At 46.7% G+C, this 11631-nt stretch overlaps 1 long non-coding RNA gene across 1 annotated transcript in view; it reads right to left on the minus strand.

Annotated features, from left to right (window-relative positions):
- LOC108803863 overlaps nucleotides 1-10314 on the minus strand; it is a 13782-nt gene extending 3468 nt beyond the window's left edge. Inside the window, exons 1-2 of the long non-coding RNA XR_001942306.1 lie at nucleotides 10304-10314; nucleotides 9131-9136 (exon numbers count right to left, since the gene is read on the minus strand). This is a non-coding gene — a long non-coding RNA (uncharacterized LOC108803863). The remainder of the gene's footprint in view (nucleotides 1-9130; nucleotides 9137-10303) is intronic.
- Between the last annotated feature and the right edge of the window lie 1317 nt (nucleotides 10315-11631).

An 11631-nucleotide genomic window follows, 5' to 3' on the forward strand; every position in this document is an offset into this window, starting at 1 on the left:
CCCCCGCACTCTCTGTGTTACCTTCTCCTGACCCCCGCACTCTCTGTGTTACCTTCTCCTGACCCCCGCACTCTCTGTGTTACCTTCTCCTGACCCCCGCACTCTCTGTGTTACCTTCTCCTGACCCCCGCACTCTCTGTTACCTGCTCCTGACCCCCGCACTCTCTGTGTTACCTTCTCCTGACCCCCGCACTCTCTGTGTTACCTTCTCCTTACCCCCGCACTCTCTGTATTACCTTCTCCTTACCCCTGCACTCTGTTATTTTTGCTGGTTATGTATTCTACATGGATGGCACAACAGGGGACACCACTGATACAATGACACAACAGGGGACGCCAGTGATACAGTGACACAACAGGGGACACCAATGATATAATGAAACAATAGGGGACACCAATGATACAATGACACAATAGGGGACCCCAATGATACAATGACACAACAGGGAACACCAATGATACAATTACACAACAGGGGACACCAATGATATAATGAAACAATAGGGGACACCAATGATACAATGACACAATAGGGGACCCCAATGATACAATGACACAACAGGGAACACCAATGATACAATTACACAACAGGGGACACCAATGATATAATGAAACAATAGGGGACACCAATGATACAATGACACAATAGGGGACCCCAATGATACAATGACACAACAGGGAACACCAATGATACAATTACACAACAGGGGACACCAATGATATAATGAAACAATAGGGGACACCAATGATACAATGACACAATAGGGGACCCCAATGATACAATGACACAACAGGGAACACCAATGATACAATTACACAACAGGGGACACCAATGATATAATGAAACAATAGGGGACACCAATGATACAATGACACAATAGGGGACCCCAATGATACAATGACACAACAGGGAACACCAATGATACAATTACACAACAGGGGACACCAATGATATAATGAAACAATAGGGGACACCAATGATACAATGACACAATAGGGGACCCCAATGATACAATGACACAACAGGGAACACCAATGATACAATTACACAACAGGGGACACCAATGATATAATGAAACAATAGGGGACACCAATGATACAATGACACAATAGGGGACCCCAATGATACAATGACACAACAGGGAACACCAATGATACAATTACACAACAGGGGACACCAATGATATAATGAAACAATAGGGGACACCAATGATACAATGACACAATAGGGGACCCCAATGATACAATGACACAACAGGGAACACCAATGATACAATTACACAACAGGGGACACCAATGATATAATGAAACAATAGGGGACACCAATGATACAATGACACAATAGGGGACCCCAATGATACAATGACACAACAGGGAACACCAATGATACAATTACACAACAGGGGACACCAATGATATAATGAAACAATAGGGGACACCAATGATACAATGACACAATAGGGGACCCCAATGATACAATGACACAACAGGGAACACCAATGATACAATTACACAACAGGGGACACCAATGATATAATGAAACAATAGGGGACACCAATGATACAATGACACAATAGGGGACCCCAATGATACAATGACACAACAGGGAACACCAATGATACAATTACACAACAGGGGACACCAATGATATAATGAAACAATAGGGGACACCAATGATACAATGACACAATAGGGGACCCCAATGATACAATGACACAACAGGGAACACCAATGATACAATTACACAACAGGGGACACCAATGATATAATGAAACAATAGGGGACACCAATGATACAATGACACAATAGGGGACCCCAATGATACAATGACACAACAGGGAACACCAATGATACAATTACACAACAGGGGACACCAATGATATAATGAAACAATAGGGGACACCAATGATACAATGACACAATAGGGGACCCCAATGATACAATGACACAACAGGGAACACCAATGATACAATTACACAACAGGGGACACCAATGATATAATGAAACAATAGGGGACACCAATGATACAATGACACAATAGGGGACCCCAATGATACAATGACACAACAGGGAACACCAATGATACAATTACACAACAGGGGACACCAATGATATAATGAAACAATAGGGGACACCAATGATACAATGACACAATAGGGGACCCCAATGATACAATGACACAACAGGGAACACCAATGATACAATTACACAACAGGGGACACCAATGATATAATGAAACAATAGGGGACACCAATGATACAATGACACAATAGGGGACCCCAATGATACAATGACACAACAGGGAACACCAATGATACAATTACACAACAGGGGACACCAATGATATAATGAAACAATAGGGGACACCAATGATACAATGACACAACTGTAACACAACAGGGGACACAAATGCACCCCAACTGTACCTTCTCCCTTCATATAGAGTGACAGACCAGTTATAAGCACCCCTACCTTCACCCCTTCCCCAGACAGTTACAAGCCACTCCGTGCACCCTCACCTCTCTCCTAATGGGTCTCAGCTCTGTCCATTGGGTCATTTGAATTGGGGGTGACCCCCCGCATGAGTATGAACCTCTGAGTGGCGGATGGGACAGGGACTTTTGTATCTTTTACATACACAGTTCTTTTGGTATTGTGCATGTGTGTTGAGTCTCAGGGAGGCGGCTCTGGCAGCTCTCTGTTCTTCATGTGAAGGGTTAACAGTCCATAATGTTCTAGGCTTGTGTTGCTTTATGTACAGACACACATTTCCAATAAATACTATCGGCCTTCCCTTTCATAGATTCGTTTACCACGCCTTGGGGAGCAGCGGAATGCTCAGTCCCAGAAAGTCTTATATTGGCCGTCTAGACATGTTCACTCACACGGATAATAATGGGGAATGAAACACTTGTTCAGGAACAGGTGGCCCCCGAGGTGAGGTGTCTTGTCAATTCGTCATTGGCCGGGCTCCGTCCCCAATGGGGTGCCTCGTACTTGGCTCCATTTTTCCTTCACACCTTTTAGCTTTTCATTTTCCATTTTATTCTGAAGCCATTTTTTTCTGCAGATCTCTAAATTTACAGGACAAGGGAACAAAGTTCTGGTTTCCTTTTTACCCCCCACTGACTTTAATTGCCCCCCTTCCCAGATACATACTTACCTTCATGTGCAGTAACTTCCTATTGAAGTCCATGGGGCCGGAGATGCTCAGGTGGAGGTCCCATGGAAGGGGTAGAAACATTCAGGGGGGCTGCAGGATGGAGGTAAGTATGCATATCAGAGAAGATGGGGCAAAATGGACCCCACTGTTCCTCTGGGTCACTGTCAATTTTGGCCCCAGCTGTGGAGGTGGAAGGAGCTGCGAGGCAGCTCAGGTACCTCAAGTATATGGGGGAGGGGGGAACCCATTTGAAGCGGTCCCTCATGGGCAAGCTACTGTTGCCTTGTCTGCACATTCTATATATCATTTCATATTTAATAAAGAAATGTTCAGGAATCAAAAGGAAAAAGTCCAATTTTTAGGTTGGTGGGACCTTAGGATTAGAATTAGGGTTATCCCCTTAGGGTTAGGGTTAGGAGGCCACCATTACTCACCTCCTAAGAATGCTGGTTGTCTGACTGTGTCTGGCTTCAATACCTCTAAATCACATTGGGAGAATCCTAGGCACCGGGTACTGAGGGCACATGCCCCAATATCTCGCTGATGCCAGAGGCTACTGACATCCAGATGTACAGACAACAGCAGGTGAAGGAATTTCCAACCCGACGGGACCGGCACAAACATCAATTAGCAGAGCCGGGGGTAGAGGATCAATGAGGCTTCTCCTCTTTCAGGTAATATTGCCCTTTGTACTGATCACCAAAAGGGAACAATCACCACTAAGCACCAATAAAGAGGCCCCACAGTGACCACAGTGCATACCCCGGGCCCTCTGGAAGCTGCGCTGTACTTTATATAGACCTGAATTACATACTCTGTAAACTGTGCATTGGACCCTGACCAGAGCATCATGGAACGAGGTTACATGTTCCTCCATACTGTCCACTGTCCCCTTTAAGACAGTTGTCACTGTAACAGGTGTCCCCATTGGAACAGGCACCCCCCTTGGAAAAGGCACCCTCATTGCAACAGGCACCCTCATTGGAACAGGTGCCCCCATGGGAACAGATGTTCATATTGGAACAGGCACCCCCACCCCATGGGACCAGACACCCCCCTTGGACCAGGTGCCCTCACTGGATCAGGTTTCCTCAGGTGAATCTCCGCAGCAGGTACACAGACGGCAATAAAAAAAACTCGAGGGTTTCTAACCTTTCCCTACTTTCCCCTAGTTTTAACTAAGAACAGATTGGCTTTAATATACTTGAGGAGGCAGCTCAGCTAATTAGGAAACAAATATTTTCAGCTCTGCCATGTGTTTTATAAAGAAGAATACAGATTAGTGCAGCAGAGGGGCCCCGGAGGACGATGGTCTATGGGCACTGCAATAGAAGGCAAGTCACGTGTGATGGTTATAACTCTCCGCGAGTTGTCACACAGGAGACCCGAGGAAGCTCAAGTGTGATAAAAAATCTTTTCTGTGGAATTCCTCTCCTCCCATTCCCGGCATTCCACAAAACCCCACACAACACTGGAAAACCTGGAGCAGTAATGAGGCATCGGGGTTATAGCCTAGCCCTAACCCTAGCCTAACCCTGAACCCTATACCCTAAACCCTTAACCTGAACCCTATACCCTAACCCTGAACCCTAGCCTAACCCTGAACCCTAAACCCTATACCCTAAACCCTTAACCTGAACCCTAACCCTATACCCTAACCCTGAACCCTAACCCTAGCCTAACCCTGAACCCTAACACTAAACCTGAACCCTATACCCTTACCCTAAACCTGAACCCTATACCCTAAACCTGAACCCTATACCCTAACCCCTTAACCTGAACCCTATACCCTGAACCCTAACCCTGAACCCTAACCCTAGCCTAACCCTATACCCTAACCCCTTAACCTGAACCCTATACCCTAAACCTGAACCCTATACCCTAAACCGTAACTCTAAACCCTAACCCTAACCCTAACCCAAAACCTGGAGCAGTAATGAGGCGTCAGGGATATACCCTAACCCCTAACCACTATACCCTAACCCCTAAACCTGAACCCTAACCCCTGAACCCTAACCCCTAAACCTGAACACAAAACCCTAACCCCTAAACCTGAACCCTAACCCCTAAACCTGAACCCAAAACCCTGAACCCTAACCCCTAAATCTGAACCCTAACACTGAACCCAAAACCCTAACCCTGAACCCTAACCCCAGCCCTGAACCATAACCCCTAAACCCTAACACTAACCCCCTAAACCTGAACCCTAACCCAAAACCCTAACACCTAAACCTGAACCCTAACCCTGAACCCAAAACCCTAACCCCTTAACCTGAACCCTAAACCCTGAACCCTAACCCCTAAACCTGAACCCTAAACCCTGAACCCTAACCCCTTAACCTGAACCCTAAACCCTAACCCCTAAACCTGAACCCAAAACCCGGAACCCTAACCCCTAAATCTGAACCCTAACACTGAACCCAAAACCCTAACCCCTAAACCTGAACCCAAAACCCGGAACCCTAACCCCTAAATCTGAACCCTAACACTGAACCCAAAACCCTAACCCCTAAACCTAACCCAAAACCCTAATCCCTAAACCTAACCCGGAACCCCAAACCTGAACCCTAACTCTAAACCCTAACCCTGAATCCTAACCCTAAACCCTGAACCATAAACCCTGAACCCTAACCCCTAAACCTGAACCCAACCCCAACCCCAAACCCTGAACCCTAAACCCTAACCCCTAACCCCTAAACCTGAACCCAAAACCCTGAACCCTAACCCCTAAATCTGAACCCTAACACTGAACCCAAAACCCTAACCCCTAAACCTAACCCAAAACCCTAATCCCTAAACCTAACCCGGAACCCCAAACCTGAACCCTAACTCTAAACCCTAACCCTGAATCCTAACCCTAAACCCTGAACCATAAACCCTGAACCCTAACCCCTAAACCTGAACCCTAACCATGAATCCTAAACCCTAACTCCTAAGCCTGAACCCTAACCCCTAAATCTGAACCCTAACACTGAACCCAAAACCCTAAACCTGAACCCTAACCCTGAACCCAAAACCCTAACACCTAAACCTCAACCCTAACCCCTAAATCTGAAGCCTAACACTGAACCCAAAACCCTAAAACCTAACCCTGAACCCTAACCCCTATACCCTAACCCCTAAACCTGAACCCTAACCCTGAATCCTAACCCTAAACCGTAAACCCTGAACCCTAACCCCTTTACCCTAACCCCCTAAACCTAACCATGAATCCTAACCCAAAGTCTCACTAACCCTAACCTGTATTCCACAAAGCCTGACACTGGAAAACCTGGAGCAGTAATGAGGCATCGGGGTTATACCCTAACCCTAAACCCTGAACCCTAACCCCAAAACTATGAACCCTAACCCTGAATCCTAAACCCTAACCCAACACCCTAACCCCTATACCCTAACCCTGAACCCTAACCCCAAAACCATGAACCCTAACCCTGAACCTGAACCCAACACCCTAACCCCTATACCCTAAACCTGAACCCTAATACTAAACCCCAACCCCTGAACCGTAAACCCTGAACCCTAACCCCTAAACCTGAACCCTAAAAATGAACCCTAAACCTGAACCTTAAACCCTAACTCTAAACCCTAACCCTGAACCCTGAACCCTACCCCAACCTCTAACCCTAACACAGAACCCTAACCATAACCCTATAGCCTAAACCCTCACCATCAACCCTAACCCTGAACCCAAAACCCTAACTCTAAACCCTAACCCTGAACCCTAACCCCTATACCCTAATCCCTAAACCCTAAACCTGAACCCTTAGGGTTAGGGTTACGGAACCCTAACCCTATAGCCTAACCCTAAACCCTCACCATCAACCCTAACCCCTAACCCTGAACCCTAAAAATGAACCCTAAACCTGAACCTTAAACCCTAACTCTAAACCCTGAATCCTATCCCTGAACCCTAACCCCTGAACCCTAAACCTAACCCTGAACCCTAACCACTATACCCTAACCCCTAACACTAACCCCTGAACCCTAACCCCTAACCATTAATCCTAAACCCTAACCCCTAAGCCTGAACCCTAACCCAAAGTCTCGCTACCCCTAACCTGTATTCCACAACCCTGAACCCTAACACTAACCCCCTGAACCCTAACCCCTAAACCATAACCCTAAACCTAACCCCTAAACCTGAACCCTAACCCCTAAACACTAACTCTGAACCCTAACCCCTAAACACTAACCCTGAACCCTAACACCTAAACCCTAACCATGAATCCTAACCCCTAACCCAAAGTCTCGCTAACCCTAACCTGTATTCCACAAAACCTGACACTGGAAAACCTGGAGCAGTAATGAGGCATCGGGGTTATATTTGAACCCTAACACTAAACCCTAACCCTGAATCCTAAACCTGTACCCTTACCCCAAAAACCTAACCCCTAAACCTGAACCCAAAACTCTAACCCTAAACCCTAACCCCTGAACCCTAACACTAAACCCTAACCCCTGAACTGTAAACCCTAACCCTGAAGCCTAACCCCTAAACCTGAACCCTAACCCCTAAACCTGAACCCTAACTCTTAACCCCTATACCCTAAACCTAACCCCTAAACCGGAACCCTAACTCTTAACCCCTATACCCTAAACCTAACCCCTAAACTGGAACCCTAACTCTTAACCCCTATACCCTAAACCTAACCCCTAACCCCTGAACCATAAACCCTGACCCCTAAACCTGAACCCCAACCTCTAACCCTAACACGGAATCCGAACCCTAACCCTTAACCATAACCCTATAGCCTAACCCTAACACTAAACCCTCACTGTCAACCCTGAACCCTGAACTCTAACCTGGAACTCTAAACCCTAAACCTAACCCCTAAACTCTAATCCGGAACCCTAACCCACCCCTACCCCCAAACCCCAACCCTGAACCCTAACCCTAAACCCTGAACCATAAACCCTGAACCCTAACCCCTAAACCTGAACCCTAACCATGAATCCTAAACCCTAACTCCTAAGCCTGAACCCTAACCCCTAAATCTGAACCCTAACACTGAACCCAAAACCCTAAACCTGAACCCTAACCCTGAACCCAAAACCCTAACACCTAAACCTCAACCCTAACCCCTAAATCTGAAGCCTAACACTGAACCCAAAACCCTAAAACCTAACCCTGAACCCTAACCCCTATACCCTAACCCCTAAACCTGAACCCTAACCCTGAATCCTAACCCTAAACCGTAAACCCTGAACCCTAACCCCTTTACCCTAACCCCCTAAACCTAACCATGAATCCTAACCCAAAGTCTCACTAACCCTAACCTGTATTCCACAAAGCCTGACACTGGAAAACCTGGAGCAGTAATGAGGCATCGGGGTTATACCATAACCCTAAACCCTGAACCCTAACCCCAAAACTATGAACCCTAACCCTGAATCCTAAACCCTAACCCAACACCCTAACCCCTATACCCTAACCCTGAACCCTAACCCCAAAACCATGAACCCTAACCCTGAACCTGAACCCAACACCCTAACCCCTATACCCTAAACCTGAACCCTAATACTAAACCCCAACCCCTGAACCGTAAACCCTGAACCCTAACCCCTAAACCTGAACCCTAAAAATGAACCCTAAACCTGAACCTTAAACCCTAACTCTAAACCCTAACCCTGAACCCTGAACCCTACCCCAACCTCTAACCCTAACACAGAACCCTAACCATAACCCTATAGCCTAAACCCTCACCATCAACCCTAACCCTGAACCCAAAACCCTAACTCTAAACCCTAACCCTGAACCCTAACCCCTATACCCTAATCCCTAAACCCTAAACCTGAACCCTTAGGGTTAGGGTTACGGAACCCTAACCCTATAGCCTAACCCTAAACCCTCACCATCAACCCTAACCCCTAACCCTGAACCCTAAAAATGAACCCTAAACCTGAACCTTAAACCCTAACTCTAAACCCTGAATCCTATCCCTGAACCCTAACCCCTGAACCCTAAACCTAACCCTGAACCCTAACCACTATACCCTAACCCCTAACACTAACCCCTGAACCCTAACCCCTAACCATTAATCCTAAACCCTAACCCCTAAGCCTGAACCCTAACCCAAAGTCTCGCTACCCCTAACCTGTATTCCACAACCCTGAACCCTAACACTAACCCCCTGAACCCTAACCCCTAAACCATAACCCTAAACCTAACCCCTAAACCTGAACCCTAACCCCTAAACACTAACTCTGAACCCTAACCCCTAAACACTAACCCTGAACCCTAACACCTAAACCCTAACCATGAATCCTAACCCCTAACCCAAAGTCTCGCTAACCCTAACCTGTATTCCACAAAACCTGACACTGGAAAACCTGGAGCAGTAATGAGGCATCGGGGTTATATTTGAACCCTAACACTAAACCCTAACCCTGAATCCTAAACCTGTACCCTTACCCCAAAAACCTAACCCCTAAACCTGAACCCAAAACTCTAACCCTAAACCCTAACCCCTGAACCCTAACACTAAACCCTAACCCCTGAACTGTAAACCCTAACCCTGAAGCCTAACCCCTAAACCTGAACCCTAACCCCTAAACCTGAACCCTAACCCCTAAACCTGAACCCTAACTCTTAACCCCTATACCCTAAACCTAACCCCTAAACCGGAACCCTAACTCTTAACCCCTATACCCTAAACCTAACCCCTAAACTGGAACCCTAACTCTTAACCCCTATACCCTAAACCTAACCCCTAACCCCTGAACCATAAACCCTGACCCCTAAACCTGAACCCCAACCTCTAACCCTAACACGGAATCCGAACCCTAACCCTTAACCATAACCCTATAGCCTAACCCTAACACTAAACCCTCACTGTCAACCCTGAACCCTGAACTCTAACCTGGAACTCTAAACCCTAAACCTAACCCCTAAACTCTAATCCGGAACCCTAACACTAAACCCTAACTAATAAATCAATGTAAGAAGTACAAGGGGAGTGTGGGAACTGAGGAATCTTCAAGATCAATGAATCTCTCTGGGATTCATTCCTTCTGGTCACCCACCATATAAAGTGGAGGACGATGAGCTGTTTTCACTGAGAAGAACATTTACAATGTCAGCTGCATGTGGGACAGGCAAGTTGAACATACCCCATCTGTCTGCACTACCCACTGGGGCACTGCTGGGGTCTCTGAGGAATGGACGCCGGTTTTGAGAGCGGTTTTACCCACCTGAAGCAAATACTCAATGGCAAGGCCATATGTACTAAAATACCATGGGGCCCCGGGTTTGTGAGGTCTGAGCGGGTTACCAGGCTGTATGTTAGAATATCTGGGGTACGTAGAACCCTAAATTACAGCAGGACTCCTGGAATAGGATCAGGATCAATAAAGGGGAGGGGCCATGGACTAGACGAAGTCTAACATTAATACTAAATCCTCCATTTTCCCCCCCAATGCTGCTGGAAGGACTTGCCTCATGTGATGCCTCGTGATCCAATCATCTGCTTCCTTCCAGTAGTTTTCAGCAATCCCTCCAGCGCTGGTGCCGGTCTCTGATCCAGCGCAGACTGCTGTGTCTTCCTGTCCCACGGAGTCTGTCCGGTGTGCACGCTCACAGCTGCGCGCATTGACTTACACAGTGTCTCTCCTCCTCTCTCGGCCAGTGATAACCGCATACTGATTGTATTGCTTGTGTGGTGATGTCATTTGAGTACTAGATGGCGCTATAGTGCAATGTTGGTCTCTAGGCTTACTTATCTATCATATATATGTTTCCTGTATAATGCTGTATTCCTGTATACATACATGTAACATCCTGCTAAGAACGTAAAACTGAATTCAGCATTCCTCAGGATCTCAGAGCTTCATCTACACATAACCAACATGTGATGGGCCCGGAACAGAAGACTGCGAGCCAAGCAGAGCCGCATCCAAGCTACTGAAAGATAGTGAGCTGTTCAGATATGAAGTTTTACATGTGACCAGTACTGAGTACACACAGACCCAGTGATGGACCAGCGGAGGAACGGGACAAGAAGAACCGGCAATTATAAGTCTGCTACTGTAATTGGAGAGGAAATGAAAGATAATCGCGTGGTGACATTACTGCTACGCAGCCTCCCAGAGTCATACATCGCTCTTATTAACACTCTAGAGACCAGACCTGAGCAGGAACTAACACTACAATACACCAAAGGGAAATATAATGGATGAATGTGACGGAAGGAATGAAAATATGAACAATGAAGAAAATGAGAAAGCCCTCAAGGTGCATGAGAGTGCAGAGCAGAACGTAGAGAGCAGAGCGTGTTATCACCGGTCACCTGACAAAGGAATGTTCCGTCTGGAAAGCCGAGAAAGCGAGAGGCAGCTACAAGAGAAAGAGCTCAGGCAGCCACACAGGAAACTGCAGACACATCACGGAGCACGACCTCTACAGTGACTCAGAACAGTATACCACGCGGATGGCGTATTGACTCAGGTGCAACAAGTCACATGACCAGTGA

This window comes from Nanorana parkeri, unplaced genomic scaffold (assembly GCF_000935625.1).
Source record: "Nanorana parkeri isolate BGI_ZX_2015 unplaced genomic scaffold, ASM93562v1 scaffold4355, whole genome shotgun sequence".
Taxonomy (NCBI): Eukaryota; Metazoa; Chordata; class Amphibia; order Anura; family Dicroglossidae; genus Nanorana; species Nanorana parkeri.